Below are 27,235 nucleotides of genomic sequence, written 5' to 3'. Positions count from 1 at the left end.
CTGTCTCTCCGCTCCCTCGCGCAGGAGCTCTCCTGCGTCCCCACGGGGGGGACGAGCGTGGGCGGGGTCTCAGTCTCGGTGGGGGGCGTGGGGGTAACGGTGCCCCGCCCCCCGCCCCGACGCGAACCGAGGGAGGGCGGCGGGGTTCCGCCGATGCCCTCTGGTCGCCAGGGTGGCTCGGGGTGGTTTGGGGCCCCTCGGGGCCGGCCCGGAGCAGCGGCGGCCAGGCCCCGGGCTGGGAGGCTCCTCGGGCCGGAGGGGGCTCAGAGGAGCGCGGGCCGGGGGGCCCTGACGCCGCGACGCCTCCCGCCGCACGGCCCGGAGCAGCCCGATCTCCTGCGACCTCGGGAGCGAGCCGAGCGGGCGCGAGCCTGGAGACTCCCGGGATGGGGCGGGAGAGCGCCTAGACTGGCGCCCCGCCCCCCGCCCGCGGGGTGCCAGAGGCCTCTCAGGCCCTGGGCGGGCGGCAGGGCAGCGCACCGCAGGGTTTGGCTGGCCAGGCGGCGGCGGCGGCGGCGGCGGCGGCGGCGGCGGCGGCGGCGGCAGGTGGAGCGCGGCGGGCCGGCGGCAGCGGGCGGGGCGGTGGGGGGGGGGGGGGGCGGGGCGCCGGCGGCTTGTGAGCCTCACAGGGCTCTGGGGGCGCGCGTCACAGAGCTCTGGGGGCGCGCGTCACAGGGCTCTGGGCGCGCGCCTGACAGGGGCCTGGGGGCCCGCGTCACAGGGGCCGGGGCGGCCCGGCGCGCCTTCTTAGGGGCGCCCGGCGGCGGCCCCGACGTCTACGGCCATACCACCCTGAACGCGCCCAATCTCGTCTGATCTCGGAAGCTAAGCAGGGTCGGGCCTGGTTAGTACTTGGATGGGAGACCGCCTGGGAATACCGGGTGCTGTAGGCTTTTTGCCTCCCGCCGTCTCCCTCTCCTTTTGCCACCGCCCCCAGCGCGGCTCCCTCGGCACACCGGCCGCCCCTCCGGCCTCCGCGCCCGCCCCCACCCCCACCGCTGCCCAGCTGCTGCCCGTGTGCGCGACAGCCGCCCAGGCGCGGGCAGGCTGTCGAAGCCCAGCCCTTCAACCTCGCGGCCCCCCCCACCGGGACCCCGGGCCCACTGGGGCCCGGCGTGACCCCGACTCCGCGCTCGTGGGCTCCCTGTGTCCTCGGCCTCTTCCCAGCCGCTAGGGGCCCGACAGACCCGAGCAGTTCACTCGGCCGCCCCAACCAGTTGGTAGCGTCATCGCGGTCGCGTCGGAGAGAATGGATTCCGTTCCCCCGTAGGGGGAGGGGGGGGCCAACGGATCAGAAAGCTACAAGCAGCAAATACTTCTTCCGGAGCTGAGGCACCACAGGAACCTGGTGAAGGTTTTCAGAAGACCGTCTGCAAAAGGACAGGGGAAAATGGGTTAGGGGAGCATTTCAGGCAGTTCATCCAAAACGCCACGGCTTCTGGATTTTCTGATGTTTGTGGTGTGTCTCAATCAAGTTAGTGCGTTGTTCTCACTTGTGATCTCACTCAAAATAAACGTTCGTTTCCGCCCCTGTGTCTCGACGTGTCACTTTTCATTTATTTATCTTTGTTTGTTTTTCTCAAAGAAGTCCCCTTCCCCAGTTTGATAACTTTCCGGCCCCACGTGACCGGCATCCTTTTTCTTTTTCTTCCTGGCCCTGCCTTTACTTGAAATATTGACGTTTGGCTCCTGGTGGATATCTCGCAGTCACTTTGGTTTCTAAAACATCGAAGGAAAATACCGTGAATCTGGCTGGCTGAGATGTTCCGTGTCCCCTCGCTCAGGCGCCTCGCTCTCTTCCCCCTGGTCCTGGCCCTGTCTGTCAGAGGTAGTGGAAGAGTCCCCTGAGACAACATTGCCCGAGCGGCACCGGACTCCTGAGACCGAGGCTGCGCGTCCTAGGGCCCCAGGAGTGATTGCCTGCCCCAGGGCCACTGCCTCCTTGCCTGAGGCCCAGCTCAAGCACGACCACCCTGCCGTGAGAAGCTGCCTCTTCTGCAGAGGCTCTCTGTGTCTGTGTGTCTGTGCCGGTGGGGGTCTGTCTAGGTCGGTGTCTTGGATCCTCTCAGTGGCTCTGTCTCTCCGCTCCCTCGCACAGGAGCTCTCCTGCGTCCCCACGGGGGGGACGAGCGTGGGCGGGGTCTCAGTCTCGGTGGGGGGCGTGGGGGTAACGGTGCCCCGCCCCCCGCCCCGACGCGAACCGAGGGAGGGCGGCGGGGTTCCGCCGATGCCCTCTGGTCGCCAGGGTGGCTCGGGGTGGTTTGGGGCCCCTCGGGGCCGGCCCGGAGCAGCGGCGGCCAGGCCCCGGGCTGGGAGGCTCCTCGGGCCGGAGGGGGCTCAGAGGAGCGCGGGCCGGGGGGCCCTGACGCCGCGACGCCTCCCGCCGCACGGCCCGGAGCAGCCCGATCTCCTGCGACCTCGGGAGCGAGCCGAGCGGGCGCGAGCCTGGAGACTCCCGGGATGGGGCGGGAGAGCGCCTAGACTGGCGCCCCGCCCCCCGCCCGCGGGGTGCCAGAGGCCTCTCAGGCCCTGGGCGGGCGGCAGGGCAGCGCACCGCAGGGTTTGGCTGGCCAGGCGGCGGCGGCGGCAGGTGGAGCGCGGCGGGCCGGCGGCAGCGGGCGGGGCGGGGGGGGGGGCGGGGCGCCGGCGGCTTGTGAGCCTCACAGGGCTCTGGGGGCGCGCGTCACAGAGCTCTGGGGGCGCGCGTCACAGGGCTCTGGGCGCGCGCCTGACAGGGGCCTGGGGGCCCGCGTCACAGGGGCCGGGGCGGCCCGGCGCGCCTTCTTAGGGGCGCCCGGCGGCGGCCCCGACGTCTACGGCCATACCACCCTGAACGCGCCCGATCTCGTCTGATCTCGGAAGCTAAGCAGGGTCGGGCCTGGTTAGTACTTGGATGGGAGACCGCCTGGGAATACCGGGTGCTGTAGGCTTTTTGCCTCCCGCCGTCTCCCTCTCCTTTTGCCACCGCCCCCAGCGCGGCTCCCTCGGCACACCGGCCGCCCCTCCGGCCTCCGCGCCCGCCCCCACCCCCACCGCTGCCCAGCTGCTGCCCGTGTGCGCGACAGCCGCCCAGGCGCGGGCAGGCTGTCGAAGCCCAGCCCTTCAACCTCGCGGCCCCCCCCACCGGGACCCCGGGCCCACTGGGGCCCGGCGTGACCCCGACTTCGCGCTCGTGGGCTCCCTGTGTCCTCGGCCTCTTCCCAGCCGCTAGGGGCCCGACAGACCCGAGCAGTTCACTCGGCCGCCCCAACCAGTTGGTAGCGTCATCGCGGTCGCGTCGGAGAGAATGGATTCCGTTCCCCCGTAGGGGGAGGGGGGGGCCAACGGATCAGAAAGCTACAAGCAGCAAATACTTCTTCCGGAGCTGAGGCACCACAGGAACCTGGTGAAGGTTTTCAGAAGACCGTCTGCAAAAGGACAGGGGAAAATGGGTTAGGGGAGCATTTCAGGCAGTTCATCCAAAACGCCACGGCTTCTGGATTTTCTGATGTTTGTGGTGTGTCTCAATCAAGTTAGTGCGTTGTTCTCACTTGTGATCTCACTCAAAATAAACGTTCGTTTCCGCCCCTGTGTCTCGACGTGTCACTTTTCATTTATTTATCTTTGTTTGTTTGTTTTTCTCAAAGAAGTCCCCTTCCCCAGTTTGATAACTTTCCGGCCCCACGTGACCGGCATCCTTTTTCTTTTTCTTCCTGGCCCTGCCTTTACTTGAAATATTGACGTTTGGCTCCTGGTGGATATCTCGCAGTCACTTTGGTTTCTAAAACATCGAAGGAAAATACCGTGAATCTGGCTGGCTGAGATGTTCCGTGTCCCCTCGCTCAGGCGCCTCGCTCTCTTCCCCCTGGTCCTGGCCCTGTCTGTCAGAGGTAGTGGAAGAGTCCCCTGAGACAACATTGCCCGAGCGGCACCGGACTCCTGAGACCGAGGCTGCGCGTCCTAGGGCCCCAGGAGTGATTGCCTGCCCCAGGGCCACTGCCTCCTTGCCTGAGGCCCAGCTCAAGCACGACCACCCTGCCGTGGGCAAGCTGCCTCTTCTGCAGAGGCTCTCTGTGTCTGTGTGTCTGTGCCGGTGGGGGTCTGTCTAGGTCGGTGTCTTGGATCCTCTCAGTGGCTCTGTCTCTCCGCTCCCTCGCGCAGGAGCTCTCCTGCGTCCCCACGGGGGGGACGAGCGTGGGCGGGGTCTCAGTCTCGGTGGGGGGCGTGGGGGTAACGGTGCCCCGCCCCCCGCCCCGACGCGAACCGAGGGAGGGCGGCGGGGTTCCGCCGATGCCCTCTGGTCGCCAGGGTGGCTCGGGGTGGTTTGGGGCCCCTCGGGGCCGGCCCGGAGCAGCGGCGGCCAGGCCCCGGGCTGGGAGGCTCCTCGGGCCGGAGGGGGTTCAGAGGAGCGCGGGCCGGGGGGCCCTGACGCCGCGACGCCTCCCGCCGCACGGCCCGGAGCAGCCCGATCTCCTGCGACCTCGGGAGCGAGCCGAGCGGGCGCGAGCCTGGAGACTCCCGGGATGGGGCGGGAGAGCGCCTAGACTGGCGCCCCGCCCCCCGCCCGCGGGGTGCCAGAGGCCTCTCAGGCCCTGGGCGGGCGGCAGGGCAGCGCACCGCAGGGTTTGGCTGGCCAGGCGGCGGCGGCGGCGGCGGCGGCGGCGGCGGCGGCGGCGGCGGCGGCAGGTGGAGCGCGGCGGGCCGGCGGCAGCGGGCGGGGCGGGGGGGGCGGGGCGCCGGCGGCTTGTGAGCCTCACAGGGCTCTGGGGGCGCGCGTCACAGAGCTCTGGGGGCGCGCGTCACAGGGCTCTGGGCGCGCGCCTGACAGGGGCCTGGGGGCCCGCGTCACAGGGGCCGGGGCGGCCCGGCGCGCCTTCTTAGGGGCGCCCGGCGGCGGCCCCGACGTCTACGGCCATACCACCCTGAACGCGCCCAATCTCGTCTGATCTCGGAAGCTAAGCTAAGCAGGGTCGGGCCTGGTTAGTACTTGGATGGGAGACCGCCTGGGAATACCGGGTGCTGTAGGCTTTTTGCCTCCCGCCGTCTCCCTCTCCTTTTGCCACCGCCCCCAGCGCGGCTCCCTCGGCACACCGGCCGCCCCTCCGGCCTCCGCGCCCGCCCCCACCCCCACCGCTGCCCAGCTGCTGCCCGTGTGCGCGACAGCCGCCCAGGCGCGGGCAGGCTGTCGAAGCCCAGCCCTTCAACCTCGCGGCCCCCCCCACCGGGACCCCGGGCCCACTGGGGCCCGGCGTGACCCCGACTCCGCGCTCGTGGGCTCCCTGTGTCCTCGGCCTCTTCCCAGCCGCTAGGGGCCCGACAGACCCGAGCAGTTCACTCGGCCGCCGCAACCAGTTGGTAGCGTCATCGCGGTCGCGTCGGAGAGAATGGATTCCGTTCCCCCGTAGGGGGAGGGGGGGGCCAACGGATCAGAAAGCTACAAGCAGCAAATACTTCTTCCGGAGCTGAGGCACCACAGGAACCTGGTGAAGGTTTTCAGAAGACCGTCTGCAAAAGGACAGGGGAAAATGGGTTAGGGGAGCATTTCAGGCAGTTCATCCAAAACGCCACGGCTTCTGGATTTTCTGATGTTTGTGGTGTGTCTCAATCAAGTTAGTGCGTTGTTCTCACTTGTGATCTCACTCAAAATAAACGTTCGTTTCCGCCCCTGTGTCTCGACGTGTCACTTTTCATTTATTTATCTTTGTTTGTTTGTTTTTCTCAAAGAAGTCCCCTTCCCCAGTTTGATAACTTTCCGGCCCCACGTGACCGGCATCCTTTTTCTTTTTCTTCCTGGCCCTGCCTTTACTTGAAATATTGACGTTTGGCTCCTGGTGGATATCTCGCAGTCACTTTGGTTTCTAAAACATCGAAGGAAAATACCGTGAATCTGGCTGGCTGAGATGTTCCGTGTCCCCTCGCTCAGGCGCCTCGCTCTCTTCCCCCTGGTCCTGGCCCTGTCTGTCAGAGGTAGTGGAAGAGTCCCCTGAGACAACATTGCCCGAGCGGCACCGGACTCCTGAGACCGAGGCTGCGCGTCCTAGGGCCCCAGGAGTGATTGCCTGCCCCAGGGCCACTGCCTCCTTGCCTGAGGCCCAGCTCAAGCACGACCACCCTGCCGTGGGCAAGCTGCCTCTTCTGCAGAGGCTCTCTGTGTCTGTGTGTCTGTGCCGGTGGGGGTCTGTCTAGGTCGGTGTCTTGGATCCTCTCAGTGGCTCTGTCTCTCCGCTCCCTCGCACAGGAGCTCTCCTGCGTCCCCACGGGGGGGACGAGCGTGGGCGGGGTCTCAGTCTCGGTGGGGGGCGTGGGGGTAACGGTGCCCCGCCCCCCGCCCCGACGCGAACCGAGGGAGGGCGGCGGGGTTCCGCCGATGCCCTCTGGTCGCCAGGGTGGCTCGGGGTGGTTTGGGGCCCCTCGGGGCCGGCCCGGAGCAGCGGCGGCCAGGCCCCGGGCTGGGAGGCTCCTCGGGCCGGAGGGGGCTCAGAGGAGCGCGGGCCGGGGGGCCCTGACGCCGCGACGCCTCCCGCCGCAGGGCCCGGAGCAGCCCGATCTCCTGCGACCTCGGGAGCGAGCCGAGCGGGCGCGAGCCTGGAGACTCCCGGGATGGGGCGGGAGAGCGCCTAGACTGGCGCCCCGCCCCCCGCCCGCGGGGTGCCAGAGGCCTCTCAGGCCCTGGGCGGGCGGCAGGGCAGCGCACCGCAGGGTTTGGCTGGCCAGGCGGCGGCGGCGGCGGCGGCGGCGGCGGCGGCGGCGGCGGCAGGTGGAGCGCGGCGGGCCGGCGGCAGCGGGCGGGGCGGGGGGGGGCGGGGCGCCGGCGGCTTGTGAGCCTCACAGGGCTCTGGGGGCGCGCGTCACAGAGCTCTGGGGGCGCGCGTCACAGGGCTCTGGGCGCGCGCCTGACAGGGGCCTGGGGGCCCGCGTCACAGGGGCCGGGGCGGCCCGGCGCGCCTTCTTAGGGGCGCCCGGCGGCGGCCCCGACGTCTACGGCCATACCACCCTGAACGCGCCCGATCTCGTCTGATCTCGGAAGCTAAGCAGGGTCGGGCCTGGTTAGTACTTGGATGGGAGACCGCCTGGGAATACCGGGTGCTGTAGGCTTTTTGCCTCCCGCCGTCTCCCTCTCCTTTTGCCACCGCCCCCAGCGCGGCTCCCTCGGCACACCGGCCGCCCCTCCGGCCTCCGCGCCCGCCCCCACCCCCACCGCTGCCCAGCTGCTGCCCGTGTGCGCGACAGCCGCCCAGGCGCGGGCAGGCTGTCGAAGCCCAGCCCTTCAACCTCGCGGCCCCCCCCACCGGGACCCCGGGCCCACTGGGGCCCGGCGTGACCCCGACTCCGCGCTCGTGGGCTCCCTGTGTCCTCGGCCTCTTCCCAGCCGCTAGGGGCCCGACAGACCCGAGCAGTTCACTCGGCCGCCCCAACCAGTTGGTAGCGTCATCGCGGTCGCGTCGGAGAGAATGGATTCCGTTCCCCCGTAGGGGGAGGGGGGGGCCAACGGATCAGAAAGCTACAAGCAGCAAATACTTCTTCCGGAGCTGAGGCACCACAGGAACCTGGTGAAGGTTTTCAGAAGACCGTCTGCAAAAGGACAGGGGAAAATGGGTTAGGGGAGCATTTCAGGCAGTTCATCCAAAACGCCACGGCTTCTGGATTTTCTGATGTTTGTGGTGTGTCTCAATCAAGTTAGTGCGTTGTTCTCACTTGTGATCTCACTCAAAATAAACGTTCGTTTCCGCCCCTGTGTCTCGACGTGTCACTTTTCATTTATTTATCTTTGTTTGTTTGTTTTTCTCAAAGAAGTCCCCTTCCCCAGTTTGATAACTTTCCGGCCCCACGTGACCGGCATCCTTTTTCTTTTTCTTCCTGGCCCTGCCTTTACTTGAAATATTGACGTTTGGCTCCTGGTGGATATCTCGCAGTCACTTTGGTTTCTAAAACATCGAAGGAAAATACCGTGAATCTGGCTGGCTGAGATGTTCCGTGTCCCCTCGCTCAGGCGCCTCGCTCTCTTCCCCCTGGTCCTGGCCCTGTCTGTCAGAGGTAGTGGAAGAGTCCCCTGAGACAACATTGCCCGAGCGGCACCGGACTCCTGAGACCGAGGCTGCGCGTCCTAGGGCCCCAGGAGTGATTGCCTGCCCCAGGGCCACTGCCTCCTTGCCTGAGGCCCAGCTCAAGCACGACCACCCTGCCGTGGGCAAGCTGCCTCTTCTGCAGAGGCTCTCTGTGTCTGTGTGTCTGTGCCGGTGGGGGTCTGTCTAGGTCGGTGTCTTGGATCCTCTCAGTGGCTCTGTCTCTCCGCTCCCTCGCGCAGGAGCTCTCCTGCGTCCCCACGGGGGGGACGAGCGTGGGCGGGGTCTCAGTCTCGGTGGGGGGCGTGGGGGTAACGGTGCCCCGCCCCCCGCCCCGACGCGAACCGAGGGAGGGCGGCGGGGTTCCGCCGATGCCCTCTGGTCGCCAGGGTGGCTCGGGGTGGTTTGGGGCCCCTCGGGGCCGGCCCGGAGCAGCGGCGGCCAGGCCCCGGGCTGGGAGGCTCCTCGGGCCGGAGGGGGCTCAGAGGAGCGCGGGCCGGGGGGCCCTGACGCCGCGACGCCTCCCGCCGCACGGCCCGGAGCAGCCCGATCTCCTGCGACCTCGGGAGCGAGCCGAGCGGGCGCGAGCCTGGAGACTCCCGGGATGGGGCGGGGAGAGCGCCTAGACTGGCGCCCCGCCCCCCGCCCGCGGGGTGCCAGAGGCCTCTCAGGCCCTGGGCGGGCGGCAGGGCAGCGCACCGCAGGGTTTGGCTGGCCAGGCGGCGGCGGCGGCGGCGGCGGCGGCGGCGGCGGCGGCGGCGGCAGGTGGAGCGCGGCGGGCCGGCGGCAGCGGGCGGGGCGGGGGGGGGGGGGGCGGGGCGCCGGCGGCTTGTGAGCCTCACAGGGCTCTGGGGGCGCGCGTCACAGAGCTCTGGGGGCGCGCGTCACAGGGCTCTGGGCGCGCGCCTGACAGGGGCCTGGGGGCCCGCGTCACAGGGGCCGGGGCGGCCCGGCGCGCCTTCTTAGGGGCGCCCGGCGGCGGCCCCCACGTCTACGGCCATACCACCCTGAACGCGCCCGATCTCGTCTGATCTCGGAAGCTAAGCAGGGTCGGGCCTGGTTAGTACTTGGATGGGAGACCGCCTGGGAATACCGGGTGCTGTAGGCTTTTTGCCTCCCGCCGTCTCCCTCTCCTTTTGCCACCGCCCCCAGCGCGGCTCCCTCGGCACACCGGCCGCCCCTCCGGCCTCCGCGCCCGCCCCCACCCCCACCGCTGCCCAGCTGCTGCCCGTGTGCGCGACAGCCGCCCAGGCGCGGGCAGGCTGTCGAAGCCCAGCCCTTCAACCTCGCGGCCCCCCCCACCGGGACCCCGGGCCCACTGGGGCCCGGCGTGACCCCGACTCCGCGCTCGTGGGCTCCCTGTGTCCTCGGCCTCTTCCCAGCCGCTAGGGGCCCGACAGACCCGAGCAGTTCACTCGGCCGCCCCAACCAGTTGGTAGCGTCATCGCGGTCGCGTCGGAGAGAATGGATTCCGTTCCCCCGTAGGGGGAGGGGGGGGCCAACGGATCAGAAAGCTACAAGCAGCAAATACTTCTTCCGGAGCTGAGGCACCACAGGAACCTGGTGAAGGTTTTCAGAAGACCGTCTGCAAAAGGACAGGGGAAAATGGGTTAGGGGAGCATTTCAGGCAGTTCATCCAAAACGCCACGGCTTCTGGATTTTCTGATGTTTGTGGTGTGTCTCAATCAAGTTAGTGCGTTGTTCTCACTTGTGATCTCACTCAAAATAAACGTTCGTTTCCGCCCCTGTGTCTCGACGTGTCACTTTTCATTTATTTATCTTTGTTTGTTTGTTTTTCTCAAAGAAGTCCCCTTCCCCAGTTTGATAACTTTCCGGCCCCACGTGACCGGCATCCTTTTTCTTTTTCTTCCTGGCCCTGCCTTTACTTGAAATATTGACGTTTGGCTCCTGGTGGATATCTCGCAGTCACTTTGGTTTCTAAAACATCGAAGGAAAATACCGTGAATCTGGCTGGCTGAGATGTTCCGTGTCCCCTCGCTCAGGCGCCTCGCTCTCTTCCCCCTGGTCCTGGCCCTGTCTGTCAGAGGTAGTGGAAGAGTCCCCTGAGACAACATTGCCCGAGCGGCACCGGACTCCTGAGACCGAGGCTGCGCGTCCTAGGGCCCCAGGAGTGATTGCCTGCCCCAGGGCCACTGCCTCCTTGCCTGAGGCCCAGCTCAAGCACGACCACCCTGCCGTGGGCAAGCTGCCTCTTCTGCAGAGGCTCTCTGTGTCTGTGTGTCTGTGCCGGTGGGGGTCTGTCTAGGTCGGTGTCTTGGATCCTCTCAGTGGCTCTGTCTCTCCGCTCCCTCGCGCAGGAGCTCTCCTGCGTCCCCACGGGGGGGACGAGCGTGGGCGGGGTCTCAGTCTCGGTGGGGGGCGTGGGGGTAACGGTGCCCCGCCCCCCGCCCCGACGCGAACCGAGGGAGGGCGGCGGGGGTTCCGCCGATGCCCTCTGGTCGCCAGGGTGGCTCGGGGTGGTTTGGGGCCCCTCGGGGCCGGCCCGGAGCAGCGGCGGCCAGGCCCCGGGCTGGGAGGCTCCTCGGGCCGGAGGGGGCTCAGAGGAGCGCGGGCCGGGGGGCCCTGACGCCGCGACGCCTCCCGCCGCACGGCCCGGAGCAGCCCGATCTCCTGCGACCTCGGGAGCGAGCCGAGCGGGCGCGAGCCTGGAGACTCCCGGGATGGGGCGGGGAGAGCGCCTAGACTGGCGCCCCGCCCCCCGCCCGCGGGGTGCCAGAGGCCTCTCAGGCCCTGGGCGGGCGGCCGGGCAGCGCACCGCAGGGTTTGGCTGGCCAGGCGGCGGCGGCGGCGGCGGCGGCGGCAGGTGGAGCGCGGCGGGCCGGCGGCAGCGGGCGGGGCGGGGGGGGGGCGGGGGCGCCGGCGGCTTGTGAGCCTCACAGGGCTCTGGGGGCGCGCGTCACAGAGCTCTGGGGGCGCGCGTCACAGGGCTCTGGGCGCGCGCCTGACAGGGGCCTGGGGGCCCGCGTCACAGGGGCCGGGGCGGCCCGGCGCGCCTTCTTAGGGGCGCCCGGCGGCGGCCCCGACGTCTACGGCCATACCACCCTGAACGCGCCCGATCTCGTCTGATCTCGGAAGCTAAGCAGGGTCGGGCCTGGTTAGTACTTGGATGGGAGACCGCCTGGGAATACCGGGTGCTGTAGGCTTTTTGCCTCCCGCCGTCTCCCTCTCCTTTTGCCACCGCCCCCAGCGCGGCTCCCTCGGCACACCGGCCGCCCCTCCGGCCTCCGCGCCCGCCCCCACCCCCACCGCTGCCCAGCTGCTGCCCGTGTGCGCGACAGCCGCCCAGGCGCGGGCAGGCTGTCGAAGCCCAGCCCTTCAACCTCGCGGCCCCCCCCACCGGGACCCCGGGCCCACTGGGGCCCGGCGTGACCCCGACTCCGCGCTCGTGGGCTCCCTGTGTCCTCGGCCTCTTCCCAGCCGCTAGGGGCCCGACAGACCCGAGCAGTTCACTCGGCCGCCCCAACCAGTTGGTAGCGTCATCGCGGTCGCGTCGGAGAGAATGGATTCCGTTCCCCCGTAGGGGGAGGGGGGGGCCAACGGATCAGAAAGCTACAAGCAGCAAATACTTCTTCCGGAGCTGAGGCACCACAGGAACCTGGTGAAGGTTTTCAGAAGACCGTCTGCAAAAGGACAGGGGAAAATGGGTTAGGGGAGCATTTCAGGCAGTTCATCCAAAACGCCACGGCTTCTGGATTTTCTGATGTTTGTGGTGTGTCTCAATCAAGTTAGTGCGTTGTTCTCACTTGTGATCTCACTCAAAATAAACGTTCGTTTCCACCCCTGTGTCTCGACGTGTCACTTTTCATTTATTTATCTTTGTTTGTTTGTTTTTCTCAAAGAAGTCCCCTTCCCCAGTTTGATAACTTTCCGGCCCCACGTGACCGGCATCCTTTTTCTTTTTCTTCCTGGCCCTGCCTTTACTTGAAATATTGACGTTTGGCTCCTGGTGGATATCTCGCAGTCACTTTGGTTTCTAAAACATCGAAGGAAAATACCGTGAATCTGGCTGGCTGAGATGTTCCGTGTCCCCTCGCTCAGGCGCCTCGCTCTCTTCCCCCTGGTCCTGGCCCTGTCTGTCAGAGGTAGTGGAAGAGTCCCCTGAGACAACATTGCCCGAGCGGCACCGGACTCCTGAGACCGAGGCTGCGCGTCCTAGGGCCCCAGGAGTGATTGCCTGCCCCAGGGCCACTGCCTCCTTGCCTGAGGCCCAGCTCAAGCACGACCACCCTGCCGTGGGCAAGCTGCCTCTTCTGCAGAGGCTCTCTGTGTCTGTGTGTCTGTGCCGGTGGGGGTCTGTCTAGGTCGGTGTCTTGGATCCTCTCAGTGGCTCTGTCTCTCCGCTCCCTCGCACAGGAGCTCTCCTGCGTCCCCACGGGGGGGACGAGCGTGGGCGGGGTCTCAGTCTCGGTGGGGGGCGTGGGGGTAACGGTGCCCCGCCCCCCGCCCCGACGCGAACCGAGGGAGGGCGGCGGGGTTCCGCCGATGCCCTCTGGTCGCCAGGGTGGCTCGGGGTGGTTTGGGGCCCCTCGGGGCCGGCCCGGAGCAGCGGCGGCCAGGCCCCGGGCTGGGAGGCTCCTCGGGCCGGAGGGGGCTCAGAGGAGCGCGGGCCGGGGGGCCCTGACGCCGCGACGCCTCCCGCCGCAGGGCCCGGAGCAGCCCGATCTCCTGCGACCTCGGGAGCGAGCCGAGCGGGGCGCGAGCCTGGAGACTCCCGGGATGGGGCGGGAGAGCGCCTAGACTGGCGCCCCGCCCCCCGCCCGCGGGGTGCCAGAGGCCTCTCAGGCCCTGGGCGGGCGGCAGGGCAGCGCACCGCAGGGTTTGGCTGGCCAGGCGGCGGCGGCGGCGGCGGCGGCGGCGGCGGCGGCGGCGGCGGCAGGTGGAGCGCGGCGGGCCGGCGGCAGCGGGCGGGGCGGGGGGGGGCGGGGCGCCGGCGGCTTGTGAGCCTCACAGGGCTCTGGGGGCGCGCGTCACAGAGCTCTGGGGGCGCGCGTCACAGGGCTCTGGGCGCGCGCCTGACAGGGGCCTGGGGGCCCGCGTCACAGGGGCCGGGGCGGCCCGGCGCGCCTTCTTAGGGGCGCCCGGCGGCGGCCCCGACGTCTACGGCCATACCACCCTGAACGCGCCCGATCTCGTCTGATCTCGGAAGCTAAGCAGGGTCGGGCCTGGTTAGTACTTGGATGGGAGACCGCCTGGGAATACCGGGTGCTGTAGGCTTTTTGCCTCCCGCCGTCTCCCTCTCCTTTTGCCACCGCCCCCAGCGCGGCTCCCTCGGCACACCGGCCGCCCCTCCGGCCTCCGCGCCCGCCCCCACCCCCACCGCTGCCCAGCTGCTGCCCGTGTGCGCGACAGCCGCCCAGGCGCGGGCAGGCTGTCGAAGCCCAGCCCTTCAACCTCGCGGCCCCCCCCACCGGGACCCCGGGCCCACTGGGGCCCGGCGTGACCCCGACTCCGCGCTCGTGGGCTCCCTGTGTCCTCGGCCTCTTCCCAGCCGCTAGGGGCCCGACAGACCCGAGCAGTTCACTCGGCCGCCCCAACCAGTTGGTAGCGTCATCGCGGTCGCGTCGGAGAGAATGGATTCCGTTCCCCCGTAGGGGGAGGGGGGGGCCAACGGATCAGAAAGCTACAAGCAGCAAATACTTCTTCCGGAGCTGAGGCACCACAGGAACCTGGTGAAGGTTTTCAGAAGACCGTCTGCAAAAGGACAGGGGAAAATGGGTTAGGGGAGCATTTCAGGCAGTTCATCCAAAACGCCACGGCTTCTGGATTTTCTGATGTTTGTGGTGTGTCTCAATCAAGTTAGTGCGTTGTTCTCACTTGTGATCTCACTCAAAATAAACGTTCGTTTCCGCCCCTGTGTCTCGACGTGTCACTTTTCATTTATTTATCTTTGTTTGTTTGTTTTTCTCAAAGAAGTCCCCTTCCCCAGTTTGATAACTTTCCGGCCCCACGTGACCGGCATCCTTTTTCTTTTTCTTCCTGGCCCTGCCTTTACTTGAAATATTGACGTTTGGCTCCTGGTGGATATCTCGCAGTCACTTTGGTTTCTAAAACATCGAAGGAAAATACCGTGAATCTGGCTGGCTGAGATGTTCCGTGTCCCCTCGCTCAGGCGCCTCGCTCTCTTCCCCCTGGTCCTGGCCCTGTCTGTCAGAGGTAGTGGAAGAGTCCCCTGAGACAACATTGCCCGAGCGGCACCGGACTCCTGAGACCGAGGCTGCGCGTCCTAGGGCCCCAGGAGTGATTGCCTGCCCCAGGGCCACTGCCTCCTTGCCTGAGGCCCAGCTCAAGCACGACCACCCTGCCGTGGGCAAGCTGCCTCTTCTGCAGAGGCTCTCTGTGTCTGTGTGTCTGTGCCGGTGGGGGTCTGTCTAGGTCGGTGTCTTGGATCCTCTCAGTGGCTCTGTCTCTCCGCTCCCTCGCGCAGGAGCTCTCCTGCGTCCCCACGGGGGGGACGAGCGTGGGCGGGGTCTCAGTCTCGGTGGGGGGCGTGGGGGTAACGGTGCCCCGCCCCCCGCCCCGACGCGAACCGAGGGAGGGCGGCGGGGTTCCGCCGATGCCCTCTGGTCGCCAGGGTGGCTCGGGGTGGTTTGGGGCCCCTCGGGGCCGGCCCGGAGCAGCGGCGGCCAGGCCCCGGGCTGGGAGGCTCCTCGGGCCGGAGGGGGCTCAGAGGAGCGCGGGCCGGGGGGCCCTGACGCCGCGACGCCTCCCGCCGCACGGCCCGGAGCAGCCCGATCTCCTGCGACCTCGGGAGCGAGCCGAGCGGGCGCGAGCCTGGAGACTCCCGGGATGGGGCGGGAGAGCGCCTAGACTGGCGCCCCGCCCCCCGCCCGCGGGGTGCCAGAGGCCTCTCAGGCCCTGGGCGGGCGGCAGGGCAGCGCACCGCAGGGTTTGGCTGGCCAGGCGGCGGCGGCGGCGGCGGCGGCGGCGGCGGCGGCGGCGGCGGCGGCGGCGGCAGGTGGAGCGCGGCGGGCCGGCGGCAGCGGGCGGGGCGGGGGGGGGGGGGGGGGGGGGCGGGGCGCCGGCGGCTTGTGAGCCTCACAGGGCTCTGGGGGCGCGCGTCACAGAGCTCTGGGGGCGCGCGTCACAGGGCTCTGGGCGCGCGCCTGACAGGGGCCTGGGGGCCCGCGTCACAGGGGCCGGGGCGGCCCGGCGCGCCTTCTTAGGGGCGCCCGGCGGCGGCCCCGACGTCTACGGCCATACCACCCTGAACGCGCCCGATCTCGTCTGATCTCGGAAGCTAAGCAGGGTCTGGCCTGGTTAGTACTTGGATGGGAGACCGCCTGGGAATACCGGGTGCTGTAGGCTTTTTGCCTCCCGCCGTCTCCCTCTCCTTTTGCCACCGCCCCCAGCGCGGCTCCCTCGGCACACCGGCCGCCCCTCCGGCCTCCGCGCCCGCCCCCACCCCCACCGCTGCCCAGCTGCTGCCCGTGTGCGCGACAGCCGCCCAGGCGCGGGCAGGCTGTCGAAGCCCAGCCCTTCAACCTCGCGGCCCCCCCCACCGGGACCCCGGGCCCACTGGGGCCCGGCGTGACCCCGACTCCGCGCTCGTGGGCTCCCTGTGTCCTCGGCCTCTTCCCAGCCGCTAGGGGCCCGACAGACCCGAGCAGTTCACTCGGCCGCCGCAACCAGTTGGTAGCGTCATCGCGGTCGCGTCGGAGAGAATGGATTCCGTTCCCCCGTAGGGGGAGGGGGGGGCCAACGGATCAGAAAGCTACAAGCAGCAAATACTTCTTCCGGAGCTGAGGCACCACAGGAACCTGGTGAAGGTTTTCAGAAGACCGTCTGCAAAAGGACAGGGGAAAATGGGTTAGGGGAGCATTTCAGGCAGTTCATCCAAAACGCCACGGCTTCTGGATTTTCTGATGTTTGTGGTGTGTCTCAATCAAGTTAGTGCGTTGTTCTCACTTGTGATCTCACTCAAAATAAACGTTCGTTTCCGCCCCTGTGTCTCGACGTGTCACTTTTCATTTATTTATCTTTGTTTGTTTGTTTTTCTCAAAGAAGTCCCCTTCCCCAGTTTGATAACTTTCCGGCCCCACGTGACCGGCATCCTTTTTCTTTTTCTTCCTGGCCCTGCCTTTACTTGAAATATTGACGTTTGGCTCCTGGTGGATATCTCGCAGTCACTTTGGTTTCTAAAACATCGAAGGAAAATACCGTGAATCTGGCTGGCTGAGATGTTCCGTGTCCCCTCGCTCAGGCGCCTCGCTCTCTTCCCCCTGGTCCTGGCCCTGTCTGTCAGAGGTAGTGGAAGAGTCCCCTGAGACAACATTGCCCGAGCGGCACCGGACTCCTGAGACCGAGGCTGCGCGTCCTAGGGCCCCAGGAGTGATTGCCTGCCCCAGGGCCACTGCCTCCTTGCCTGAGGCCCAGCTCAAGCACGACCACCCTGCCGTGGGCAAGCTGCCTCTTCTGCAGAGGCTCTCTGTGTCTGTGTGTCTGTGCCGGTGGGGGTCTGTCTAGGTCGGTGTCTTGGATCCTCTCAGTGGCTCTGTCTCTCCGCTCCCTCGCGCAGGAGCTCTCCTGCGTCCCCACGGGGGGGACGAGCGTGGGCGGGGTCTCAGTCTCGGTGGGGGGCGTGGGGGTAACGGTGCCCCGCCCCCCGCCCCGACGCGAACCGAGGGAGGGCGGCGGGGTTCCGCCGATGCCCTCTGGTCGCCAGGGTGGCTCGGGGTGGTTTGGGGCCCCTCGGGGCCGGCCCGGAGCAGCGGCGGCCAGGCCCCGGGCTGGGAGGCTCCTCGGGCCGGAGGGGGCTCAGAGGAGCGCGGGCCGGGGGGCCCTGACGCCGCGACGCCTCCCGCCGCACGGCCCGGAGCAGCCCGATCTCCTGCGACCTCGGGAGCGAGCCGAGCGGGCGCGAGCCTGGAGACTCCCGGGATGGGGCGGGAGAGCGCCTAGACTGGCGCCCCGCCCCCCGCCCGCGGGGTGCCAGAGGCCTCTCAGGCCCTGGGCGGGCGGCAGGGCAGCGCACCGCAGGGTTTGGCTGGCCAGGCGGCGGCGGCGGCGGCGGCGGCGGCGGCGGCGGCGGCGGCGGCGGCGGCGGCAGGTGGAGCGCGGCGGGCCGGCGGCAGCGGGCGGGGCGGGGGGGGGCGGGGTGCCGGCGGCTTGTGAGCCTCACAGGGCTCTGGGGGCGCGCGTCACAGAGCTCTGGGGGCGCGCGTCACAGGGCTCTGGGCGCGCGCCTGACAGGGGCCTGGGGGCCCGCGTCACAGTGGCCGGGGCGGCCCGGCGCGCCTTCTTAGGGGCGCCCGGCGGCGGCCCCGACGTCTACGGCCATACCACCCTGAACGCGCCCGATCTCGTCTGATCTCGGAAGCTAAGCAGGGTCGGGCCTGGTTAGTACTTGGATGGGAGACCGCCTGGGAATACCGGGTGCTGTAGGCTTTTTGCCTCCCGCCGTCTCCCTCTCCTTTTGCCACCGCCCCCAGCGCGGCTCCCTCGGCACACCGGCCGCCCCTCCGGCCTCCGCGCCCGCCCCCACACCCACCGCTGCCCAGCTGCTGCCCGTGTGCGCGACAGCCGCCCAGGCGCGGGCAGGCTGTCGAAGCCCAGCCCTTCAACCTCGCGGCCCCCCCCACCGGGACCCCGGGCCCACTGGGGCCCGGCGTGACCCCGACTCCGCGCTCGTGGGCTCCCTGTGTCCTCGGCCTCTTCCCAGCCGCTAGGGGCCCGACAGACCCGAGCAGTTCACTCGGCCGCCCCAACCAGTTGGTAGCGTCATCGCGGTCTCGTGGGAGAGAATGGATTCCGTTCCCCCGTAGGGGGAGGGGGGGGCCAACGGATCAGAAAGCTACAAGCAGCAAATACTTCTTCCGGAGCTGAGGCACCACAGGAACCTGGTGAAGGTTTTCAGAAGACCGTCTGCAAAAGGACAGGGGAAAATGGGTTAGGGGAGCATTTCAGGCAGTTCATCCAAAACGCCACGGCTTCTGGATTTTCTGATGTTTGTGGTGTGTCTCAATCAAGTTAGTGCGTTGTTCTCACTTGTGATCTCACTCAAAATAAACGTTCGTTTCCGCCCCTGTGTCTCGACGTGTCACTTTTCATTTATTTATCTTTGTTTGTTTGTTTTTCTCAAAGAAGTCCCCTTCCCCAGTTTGATAACTTTCCGGCCCCACGTGACCGGCATCCTTTTTCTTTTTCTTCCTGGCCCTGCCTTTACTTGAAATATTGACGTTTGGCTCCTGGTGGATATCTCGCAGTCACTTTGGTTTCTAAAACATCGAAGGAAAATACCGTGAATCTGGCTGGCTGAGATGTTCCGTGTCCCCTCGCTCAGGCGCCTCGCTCTCTTCCCCCTGGTCCTGGCCCTGTCTGTCAGAGGTAGTGGAAGAGTCCCCTGAGACAACATTGCCCGAGCGGCACCGGACTCCTGAGACCGAGGCTGCGCGTCCTAGGGCCCCAGGAGTGATTGCCTGCCCCAGGGCCACTGCCTCCTTGCCTGAGGCCCAGCTCAAGCACGACCACCCTGCCGTGGGCAAGCTGCCTCTTCTGCAGAGGCTCTCTGTGTCTGTGTGTCTGTGCCGGTGGGGGTCTGTCTAGGTCGGTGTCTTGGATCCTCTCAGTGGCTCTGTCTCTCCGCTCCCTCGCGCAGGAGCTCTCCTGCGTCCCCACGGGGGGGACGAGCGTGGGCGGGGTCTCAGTCTCGGTGGGGGGCGTGGGGGTAACGGTGCCCCGCCCCCCGCCCCGACGCGAACCGAGGGAGGGCGGCGGGGTTCCGCCGATGCCCTCTGGTCGCCAGGGTGGCTCGGGGTGGTTTGGGGCCCCTCGGGGCCGGCCCGGAGCAGCGGCGGCCAGGCCCCGGGCTGGGAGGCTCCTCGGGCCGGAGGGGGCTCAGAGGAGCGCGGGCCGGGGGGCCCTGACGCCGCGACGCCTCCCGCCGCACGGCCCGGAGCAGCCCGATCTCCTGCGACCTCGGGAGCGAGCCGAGCGGGCGCGAGCCTGGAGACTCCCGGGATGGGGCGGGAGAGCGCCTAGACTGGCGCCCCGCCCCCCGCCCGCGGGGTGCCAGAGGCCTCTCAGGCCCTGGGCGGGCGGCAGGGCAGCGCACCGCAGGGTTTGGCTGGCCAGGCGGCGGCGGCGGCGGCGGCGGCGGCGGCGGCGGCGGCGGCGGCGGCGGCGGCAGGTGGAGCGCGGCGGGCCGGCGGCAGCGGGCGGGGCGGGGGGGGCGGGGTGCCGGCGGCTTGTGAGCCTCACAGGGCTCTGGGGGCGCGCGTCACAGAGCTCTGGGGGCGCGCGTCACAGGGCTCTGGGCGCGCGCCTGACAGGGGCCTGGGGGCCCGCGTCACAGTGGCCGGGGCGGCCCGGCGCGCCTTCTTAGGGGCGCCCGGCGGCGGCCCCGACGTCTACGGCCATACCACCCTGAACGCGCCCGATCTCGTCTGATCTCGGAAGCTAAGCAGGGTCGGGCCTGGTTAGTACTTGGATGGGAGACCGCCTGGGAATACCGGGTGCTGTAGGCTTTTTGCCTCCCGCCGTCTCCCTCTCCTTTTGCCACCGCCCCCAGCGCGGCTCCCTCGGCACACCGGCCGCCCCTCCGGCCTCCGCGCCCGCCCCCACACCCACCGCTGCCCAGCTGCTGCCCGTGTGCGCGACAGCCGCCCAGGCGCGGGCAGGCTGTCGAAGCCCAGCCCTTCAACCTCGCGGCCCCCCCCACCGGGACCCCGGGCCCACTGGGGCCCGGCGTGACCCCGACTCCGCGCTCGTGGGCTCCCTGTGTCCTCGGCCTCTTCCCAGCCGCTAGGGGCCCGACAGACCCGAGCAGTTCACTCGGCCGCCCCAACCAGTTGGTAGCGTCATCGCGGTCTCGTGGGAGAGAATGGATTCCGTTCCCCCGTAGGGGGAGGGGGGGGCCAACGGATCAGAAAGCTACAAGCAGCAAATACTTCTTCCGGAGCTGAGGCACCACAGGAACCTGGTGAAGGTTTTCAGAAGACCGTCTGCAAAAGGACAGGGGAAAATGGGTTAGGGGAGCATTTCAGGCAGTTCATCCAAAACGCCACGGCTTCTGGATTTTCTGATGTTTGTGGTGTGTCTCAATCAAGTTAGTGCGTTGTTCTCACTTGTGATCTCACTCAAAATAAACGTTCGTTTCCGCCCCTGTGTCTCGACGTGTCACTTTTCATTTATTTATCTTTGTTTGTTTGTTTTTCTCAAAGAAGTCCCCTTCCCCAGTTTGATAACTTTCCGGCCCCACGTGACCGGCATCCTTTTTCTTTTTCTTCCTGGCCCTGCCTTTACTTGAAATATTGACGTTTGGCTCCTGGTGGATATCTCGCAGTCACTTTGGTTTCTAAAACATCGAAGGAAAATACCGTGAATCTGGCTGGCTGAGATGTTCCGTGTCCCCTCGCTCAGGCGCCTCGCTCTCTTCCCCCTGGTCCTGGCCCTGTCTGTCAGAGGTAGTGGAAGAGTCCCCTGAGACAACATTGCCCGAGCGGCACCGGACTCCTGAGACCGAGGCTGCGCGTCCTAGGGCCCCAGGAGTGATTGCCTGCCCCAGGGCCACTGCCTCCTTGCCTGAGGCCCAGCTCAAGCACGACCACCCTGCCGTGGGCAAGCTGCCTCTTCTGCAGAGGCTCTCTGTGTCTGTGTGTCTGTGCCGGTGGGGGTCTGTCTAGGTCGGTGTCTTGGATCCTCTCAGTGGCTCTGTCTCTCCGCTCCCTCGCGCAGGAGCTCTCCTGCGTGCCCACGGGGGGGACGAGCGTGGGCGGGGTCTCAGTCTCGGTGGGGGGCGTGGGGGTAACGGTGCCCCGCCCCCCGCCCCGACGCGAACCGAGGGAGGGCGGCGGGGGTTCCGCCGATGCCCTCTGGTCGCCAGGGTGGCTCGGGGTGGTTTGGGGCCCCTCGGGGCCGGCCCGGAGCAGCGGCGGCCAGGCCCCGGGCTGGGAGGCTCCTCGGGCCGGAGGGGGCTCAGAGGAGCGCGGGCCGGGGGGCCCTGACGCCGCGACGCCTCCCGCCGCAGGGCCCGGAGCAGCCCGATCTCCTGCGACCTCGGGAGCGAGCCGAGCGGGCGCGAGCCTGGAGACTCCCGGGATGGGGCGGGAGAGCGCCTAGACTGGCGCCCCGCCCCCCGCCCGCGGGGTGCCAGAGGCCTCTCAGGCCCTGGGCGGGCGGCAGGGCAGCGCACCGCAGGGTTTGGCTGGCCAGGCGGCGGCGGCGGCGGCGGCGGCGGCGGCGGCGGCGGCGGCGGCAGGTGGAGCGCGGCGGGCCGGCGGCAGCGGGCGGGGCGGGGGGGGGCGGGGCGCCGGCGGCTTGTGAGCCTCACAGGGCTCTGGGGGCGCGCGTCACAGGGCTCTGGGGGCGCGCGTCACAGGGCTCTGGGCGCGCGCCTGACAGGGGCCTGGGGGCCCGCGTCACAGTGGCCGGGGCGGCCCGGCGCGCCTTCTTAGGGGCGCCCGGCGGCGGCCCCGACGTCTACGGCCATACCACCCTGAACGCGCCCGATCTCGTCTGATCTCGGAAGCTAAGCAGGGTCGGGCCTGGTTAGTACTTGGATGGGAGACCGCCTGGGAATACCGGGTGCTGTAGGCTTTTTGCCTCCCGCCGTCTCCCTCTCCTTTTGCCACCGCCCCCAGCGCGGCTCCCTCGGCACACCGGCCGCCCCTCCGGCCTCCGCGCCCGCCCCCACCCCCACCGCTGCCCAGCTGCTGCCCGTGTGCGCGACAGCCGCCCAGGCGCGGGCAGGCTGTCGAAGCCCAGCCCTTCAACCTCGCGGCCCCCCCCACCGGGACCCCGGGCCCACTGGGGCCCGGCGTGACCCCGACTCCGCGCTCGTGGGCTCCCTGTGTCCTCGGCCTCTTCCCAGCCGCTAGGGGCCCGACAGACCCGAGCAGTTCACTCGGCCGCCCCAACCAGTTGGTAGCGTCATCGCGGTCGCGTCGGAGAGAATGGATTCCGTTCCCCCGTAGGGGGAGGGGGGGGCCAACGGATCAGAAAGCTACAAGCAGCAAATACTTCTTCCGGAGCTGAGGCACCACAGGAACCTGGTGAAGGTTTTCAGAAGACCGTCTGCAAAAGGACAGGGGAAAATGGGTTAGGGGAGCATTTCAGGCAGTTCATCCAAAACGCCACGGCTTCTGGATTTTCTGATGTTTGTGGTGTGTCTCAATCAAGTTAGTGCGTTGTTCTCACTTGTGATCTCACTCAAAATAAACGTTCGTTTCCGCCCCTGTGTCTCGACGTGTCACTTTTCATTTATTTATCTTTGTTTGTTTGTTTTTCTCAAAGAAGTCCCCTTCCCCAGTTTGATAACTTTCCGGCCCCACGTGACCGGCATCCTTTTTCTTTTTCTTCCTGGCCCTGCCTTTACTTGAAATATTGACGTTTGGCTCCTGGTGGATATCTCGCAGTCACTTTGGTTTCTAAAACATCGAAGGAAAATACCGTGAATCTGGCTGGCTGAGATGTTCCGTGTCCCCTCGCTCAGGCGCCTCGCTCTCTTCCCCCTGGTCCTGGCCCTGTCTGTCAGAGGTAGTGGAAGAGTCCCCTGAGACAACATTGCCCGAGCGGCACCGGACTCCTGAGACCGAGGCTGCGCGTCATAGGGCCCCAGGAGTGATTGCCTGCCCCAGGGCCACTGCCTCCTTGCCTGAGGCCCAGCTCAAGCACGACCACCCTGCCGTGGGCAAGCTGCCTCTTCTGCAGAGGCTCTCTGTGTCTGTGTGTCTGTGCCGGTGGGGGTCTGTCTAGGTCGGTGTCTTGGATCCTCTCAGTGGCTCTGTCTCTCCGCTCCCTCGCGCAGGAGCTCTCCTGCGTCCCCACGGGGGGGACGAGCGTGGGCGGGGTCTCAGGCTCGGTGGGGGGCGTGGGGGTAACGGTGCCCCGCCCCCCACCCCGACGCGAACCGAGGGAGGGCGGCGGGGTTCCGCCGATGCCCTCTGGTCGCCAGGGTGGCTCGGGGTGGTTTGGGGCCCCTCGGGGCCGGCCCGGAGCAGCGGCGGCCAGGCCCCGGGCTGGGAGGCTCCTCGGGCCGGAGGGGGCTCAGAGGAGCGCGGGCCGGGGGGCCCTGACGCCGCGACGCCTCCCGCCGCACGGCCCGGAGCAGCCCGATCTCCTGCGACCTCGGGAGCGAGCCGAGCGGGCGCGAGCCTGGAGACTCCCGGGATGGGGCGGGAGAGCGCCTAGACTGGCGCCCCGCCCCCCGCCCGCGGGGTGCCAGAGGCCTCTCAGGCCCTGGGCGGGCGGCAGGGCAGCGCACCGCAGGGTTTGGCTGGCCAGGCGGCGGCGGCGGCGGCGGCGGCGGCGGCGGCAGGTGGAGCGCGGCGGGCCGGCGGCAGCGGGCGGGGCGGGGGGGGGGCGGGGCGCCGGCGGCTTGTGAGCCTCACAGGGCTCTGGGGGCGCGCGTCACAGAGCTCTGGGGGCGCGCGTCACAGGGCTCTGGGCGCGCGCCTGACAGGGGCCTGGGGGCCCGCGTCACAGGGGCCGGGGCGGCCCGGCGCGCCTTCTTAGGGGCGCCCGGCGGCGGCCCCAACGTCTACGGCCATACCACCCTGAACGCGCCCGATCTCGTCTGATCTCGGAAGCTAAGCAGGGTCGGGCCTGGTTAGTACTTGGATGGGAGACCGCCTGGGAATACCGGGTGCTGTAGGCTTTTTGCCTCCCGCCGTCTCCCTCTCCTTTTGCCACCGCCCCCAGCGCGGCTCCCTCGGCACACCGGCCGCCCCTCCGGCCTCCGCGCCCGCCCCCACCCCCACCGCTGCCCAGCTGCTGCCCGTGTGCGCGACAGCCGCCCAGGCGCGGGCAGGCTGTCGAAGCCCAGCCCTTCAACCTCGCGGCCCCCCCCACCGGGACCCCGGGCCCACTGGGGCCCGGCGTGACCCCGACTCCGCGCTCGTGGGCTCCCTGTGTCCTCGGCCTCTTCCCAGCCGCTAGGGGCCCGACAGACCCGAGCAGTTCACTCGGCCGCCCCAACCAGTTGGTAGCGTCATCGCGGTCGCGTCGGAGAGAATGGATTCCGTTCCCCCGTAGGGGGAGGGGGGGGCCAACGGATCAGAAAGCTACAAGCAGCAAATACTTCTTCCGGAGCTGAGGCACCACAGGAACCTGGTGAAGGTTTTCAGAAGACCGTCTGCAAAAGGACAGGGGAAAATGGGTTAGGGGAGCATTTCAGGCAGTTCATCCAAAACGCCACGGCTTCTGGATTTTCTGATGTTTGTGGTGTGTCTCAATCAAGTTAGTGCGTTGTTCTCACTTGTGATCTCACTCAAAATAAACGTTCGTTTCCGCCCCTGTGTCTCGACGTGTCACTTTTCATTTATTTATCTTTGTTTGTTTGTTTTTCTCAAAGAAGTCCCCTTCCCCAGTTTGATAACTTTCCGGCCCCACGTGACCGGCATCCTTTTTCTTTTTCTTCCTGGCCCTGCCTTTACTTGAAATATTGACGTTTGGCTCCTGGTGGATATCTCGCAGTCACTTTGGTTTCTAAAACATCGAAGGAAAATACCGTGAATCTGGCTGGCTGAGATGTTCCGTGTCCCCTCGCTCAGGCGCCTCGCTCTCTTCCCCCTGGTCCTGGCCCTGTCTGTCAGAGGTAGTGGAAGAGTCCCCTGAGACAACATTGCCCGAGCGGCACCGGACTCCTGAGACCGAGGCTGCGCGTCCTAGGGCCCCAGGAGTGATTGCCTGCCCCAGGGCCACTGCCTCCTTGCCTGAGGCCCAGCTCAAGCACGACCACCCTGCCGTGGGCAAGCTGCCTCTTCTGCAGAGGCTCTCTGTGTCTGTGTGTCTGTGCCGGTGGGGGTCTGTCTAGGTCGGTGTCTTGGATCCTCTCAGTGGCTCTGTCTCTCCGCTCCCTCGCGCAGGAGCTCTCCTGCGTCCCCACGGGGGGGACGAGCGTGGGCGGGGTCTCAGTCTCGGTGGGGGGCGTGGGGGTAACGGTGCCCCGCCCCCCGCCCCGACGCGAACCGAGGGAGGGCGGCGGGGTTCCGCCGATGCCCTCTGGTCGCCAGGGTGGCTCGGGGTGGTTTGGGGCCCCTCGGGGCCGGCCCGGAGCAGCGGCGGCCAGGCCCCGGGCTGGGAGGCTCCTCGGGCCGGAGGGGGCTCAGAGGAGCGCGGGCCGGGGGGCCCTGACGCCGCGACGCCTCCCGCCGCACGGCCCGGAGCAGCCCGATCTCCTGCGACCTCGGGAGCGAGCCGAGCGGGCGCGAGCCTGGAGACTCCCGGGATGGGGCGGGAGAGCGCCTAGACTGGCGCCCCGCCCCCCGCCCGCGGGGTGCCAGAGGCCTCTCAGGCCCTGGGCGGGCGGCAGGGCAGCGCACCGCAGGGTTTGGCTGGCCAGGCGGCGGCGGCGGCGGCGGCGGCGGCGGCGGCGGCGGCGGCGGCGGCGGCGGCAGGTGGAGCGCGGCGGGCCGGCGGCAGCGGGCGGGGCGGGGGGGGGGGGGGGGGGGGCGGGGCGCCGGCGGCTTGTGAGCCTCACAGGGCTCTGGGGGCGCGCGTCACAGAGCTCTGGGGGCGCGCGTCACAGGGCTCTGGGCGCGCGCCTGACAGGGGCCTGGGGGCCCGCGTCACAGGGGCCGGGGCGGCCCGGCGCGCCTTCTTAGGGGCGCCCGGCGGCGGCCCCGACGTCTACGGCCATACCACCCTGAACGCGCCCGATCTCGTCTGATCTCGGAAGCTAAGCAGGGTCTGGCCTGGTTAGTACTTGGATGGGAGACCGCCTGGGAATACCGGGTGCTGTAGGCTTTTTGCCTCCCGCCGTCTCCCTCTCCTTTTGCCACCGCCCCCAGCGCGGCTCCCTCGGCACACCGGCCGCCCCTCCGGCCTCCGCGCCCGCCCCCACCCCCACCGCTGCCCAGCTGCTGCCCGTGTGCGCGACAGCCGCCCAGGCGCGGGCAGGCTGTCGAAGCCCAGCCCTTCAACCTCGCGGCCCCCCCCACCGGGACCCCGGGCCCACTGGGGCCCGGCGTGACCCCGACTCCGCGCTCGTGGGCTCCCTGTGTCCTCGGCCTCTTCCCAGCCGCTAGGGGCCCGACAGACCCGAGCAGTTCACTCGGCCGCCGCAACCAGTTGGTAGCGTCATCGCGGTCGCGTCGGAGAGAATGGATTCCGTTCCCCCGTAGGGGGAGGGGGGGGCCAACGGATCAGAAAGCTACAAGCAGCAAATACTTCTTCCGGAGCTGAGGCACCACAGGAACCTGGTGAAGGTTTTCAGAAGACCGTCTGCAAAAGGACAGGGGAAAATGGGTTAGGGGAGCATTTCAGGCAGTTCATCCAAAACGCCACGGCTTCTGGATTTTCTGATGTTTGTGGTGTGTCTCAATCAAGTTAGTGCGTTGTTCTCACTTGTGATCTCACTCAAAATAAACGTTCGTTTCCGCCCCTGTGTCTCGACGTGTCACTTTTCATTTATTTATCTTTGTTTGTTTGTTTTTCTCAAAGAAGTCCCCTTCCCCAGTTTGATAACTTTCCGGCCCCACGTGACCGGCATCCTTTTTCTTTTTCTTCCTGGCCCTGCCTTTACTTGAAATATTGACGTTTGGCTCCTGGTGGATATCTCGCAGTCACTTTGGTTTCTAAAACATCGAAGGAAAATACCGTGAATCTGGCTGGCTGAGATGTTCCGTGTCCCCTCGCTCAGGCGCCTCGCTCTCTTCCCCCTGGTCCTGGCCCTGTCTGTCAGAGGTAGTGGAAGAGTCCCCTGAGACAACATTGCCCGAGCGGCACCGGACTCCTGAGACCGAGGCTGCGCGTCCTAGGGCCCCAGGAGTGATTGCCTGCCCCAGGGCCACTGCCTCCTTGCCTGAGGCCCAGCTCAAGCACGACCACCCTGCCGTGGGCAAGCTGCCTCTTCTGCAGAGGCTCTCTGTGTCTGTGTGTCTGTGCCGGTGGGGGTCTGTCTAGGTCGGTGTCTTGGATCCTCTCAGTGGCTCTGTCTCTCCGCTCCCTCGCGCAGGAGCTCTCCTGCGTCCCCACGGGGGGGACGAGCGTGGGCGGGGTCTCAGTCTCGGTGGGGGGCGTGGGGGTAACGGTGCCCCGCCCCCCGCCCCGACGCGAACCGAGGGAGGGCGGCGGGGTTCCGCCGATGCCCTCTGGTCGCCAGGGTGGCTCGGGGTGGTTTGGGGCCCCTCGGGGCCGGCCCGGAGCAGCGGCGGCCAGGCCCCGGGCTGGGAGGCTCCTCGGGCCGGAGGGGGCTCAGAGGAGCGCGGGCCGGGGGGCCCTGACGCCGCGACGCC

At 68.2% G+C, this 27,235-nt stretch overlaps 13 non-coding genes across 13 annotated transcripts; all 13 read left to right on the top strand.

Annotated features, from left to right (window-relative positions):
• The first annotated feature begins 774 nt into the window (after positions 1-774).
• Positions 775-893, top strand: LOC131407709 (5S ribosomal RNA). The gene has a single exon (XR_009220582.1). It is a non-coding gene; the product is annotated as a 5S ribosomal RNA (ribosomal RNA).
• Positions 894-2,811: 1,918 nt separating this feature from the next.
• LOC131407812 (5S ribosomal RNA) lies at positions 2,812-2,930 on the top strand. The gene has a single exon (XR_009220675.1). It is a non-coding gene; the product is annotated as a 5S ribosomal RNA (ribosomal RNA).
• Positions 2,931-4,883: 1,953 nt separating this feature from the next.
• LOC131407732 (5S ribosomal RNA) lies at positions 4,884-5,007 on the top strand. Its single transcript, XR_009220605.1, has one exon. It is a non-coding gene; the product is annotated as a 5S ribosomal RNA (ribosomal RNA).
• A 1,948-nt stretch (positions 5,008-6,955) lies between these two features.
• On the top strand, positions 6,956-7,074 carry LOC131407811 (5S ribosomal RNA). The gene has a single exon (XR_009220674.1). It is a non-coding gene; the product is annotated as a 5S ribosomal RNA (ribosomal RNA).
• Positions 7,075-9,031: 1,957 nt separating this feature from the next.
• LOC131407809 (5S ribosomal RNA) lies at positions 9,032-9,150 on the top strand. The gene has a single exon (XR_009220672.1). It is a non-coding gene; the product is annotated as a 5S ribosomal RNA (ribosomal RNA).
• Positions 9,151-11,087: 1,937 nt separating this feature from the next.
• LOC131407808 (5S ribosomal RNA) lies at positions 11,088-11,206 on the top strand. The gene has a single exon (XR_009220671.1). It is a non-coding gene; the product is annotated as a 5S ribosomal RNA (ribosomal RNA).
• A 1,952-nt stretch (positions 11,207-13,158) lies between these two features.
• Positions 13,159-13,277, top strand: LOC131407807 (5S ribosomal RNA). Its single transcript, XR_009220670.1, has one exon. It is a non-coding gene; the product is annotated as a 5S ribosomal RNA (ribosomal RNA).
• A 1,972-nt stretch (positions 13,278-15,249) lies between these two features.
• On the top strand, positions 15,250-15,368 carry LOC131407720 (5S ribosomal RNA). The gene has a single exon (XR_009220593.1). It is a non-coding gene; the product is annotated as a 5S ribosomal RNA (ribosomal RNA).
• A 1,960-nt stretch (positions 15,369-17,328) lies between these two features.
• LOC131407806 (5S ribosomal RNA) lies at positions 17,329-17,447 on the top strand. Its single transcript, XR_009220669.1, has one exon. It is a non-coding gene; the product is annotated as a 5S ribosomal RNA (ribosomal RNA).
• A 1,959-nt stretch (positions 17,448-19,406) lies between these two features.
• On the top strand, positions 19,407-19,525 carry LOC131407805 (5S ribosomal RNA). The gene has a single exon (XR_009220668.1). It is a non-coding gene; the product is annotated as a 5S ribosomal RNA (ribosomal RNA).
• A 1,952-nt stretch (positions 19,526-21,477) lies between these two features.
• Positions 21,478-21,596, top strand: LOC131407804 (5S ribosomal RNA). The gene has a single exon (XR_009220667.1). It is a non-coding gene; the product is annotated as a 5S ribosomal RNA (ribosomal RNA).
• A 1,940-nt stretch (positions 21,597-23,536) lies between these two features.
• LOC131407803 (5S ribosomal RNA) lies at positions 23,537-23,655 on the top strand. The gene has a single exon (XR_009220666.1). It is a non-coding gene; the product is annotated as a 5S ribosomal RNA (ribosomal RNA).
• A 1,971-nt stretch (positions 23,656-25,626) lies between these two features.
• LOC131407719 (5S ribosomal RNA) lies at positions 25,627-25,745 on the top strand. The gene has a single exon (XR_009220592.1). It is a non-coding gene; the product is annotated as a 5S ribosomal RNA (ribosomal RNA).
• Positions 25,746-27,235: the final 1,490 nt, after the last annotated feature.

Source organism: Diceros bicornis, chromosome 6 (assembly GCF_020826845.1).
Source record: "Diceros bicornis minor isolate mBicDic1 chromosome 6, mDicBic1.mat.cur, whole genome shotgun sequence".
Taxonomy (NCBI): domain Eukaryota; kingdom Metazoa; phylum Chordata; class Mammalia; order Perissodactyla; family Rhinocerotidae; genus Diceros; species Diceros bicornis.
The sequence above is the reverse complement of the archived record's forward strand: the minus strand, read 5'-3'. Positions and strand labels throughout refer to the sequence as shown.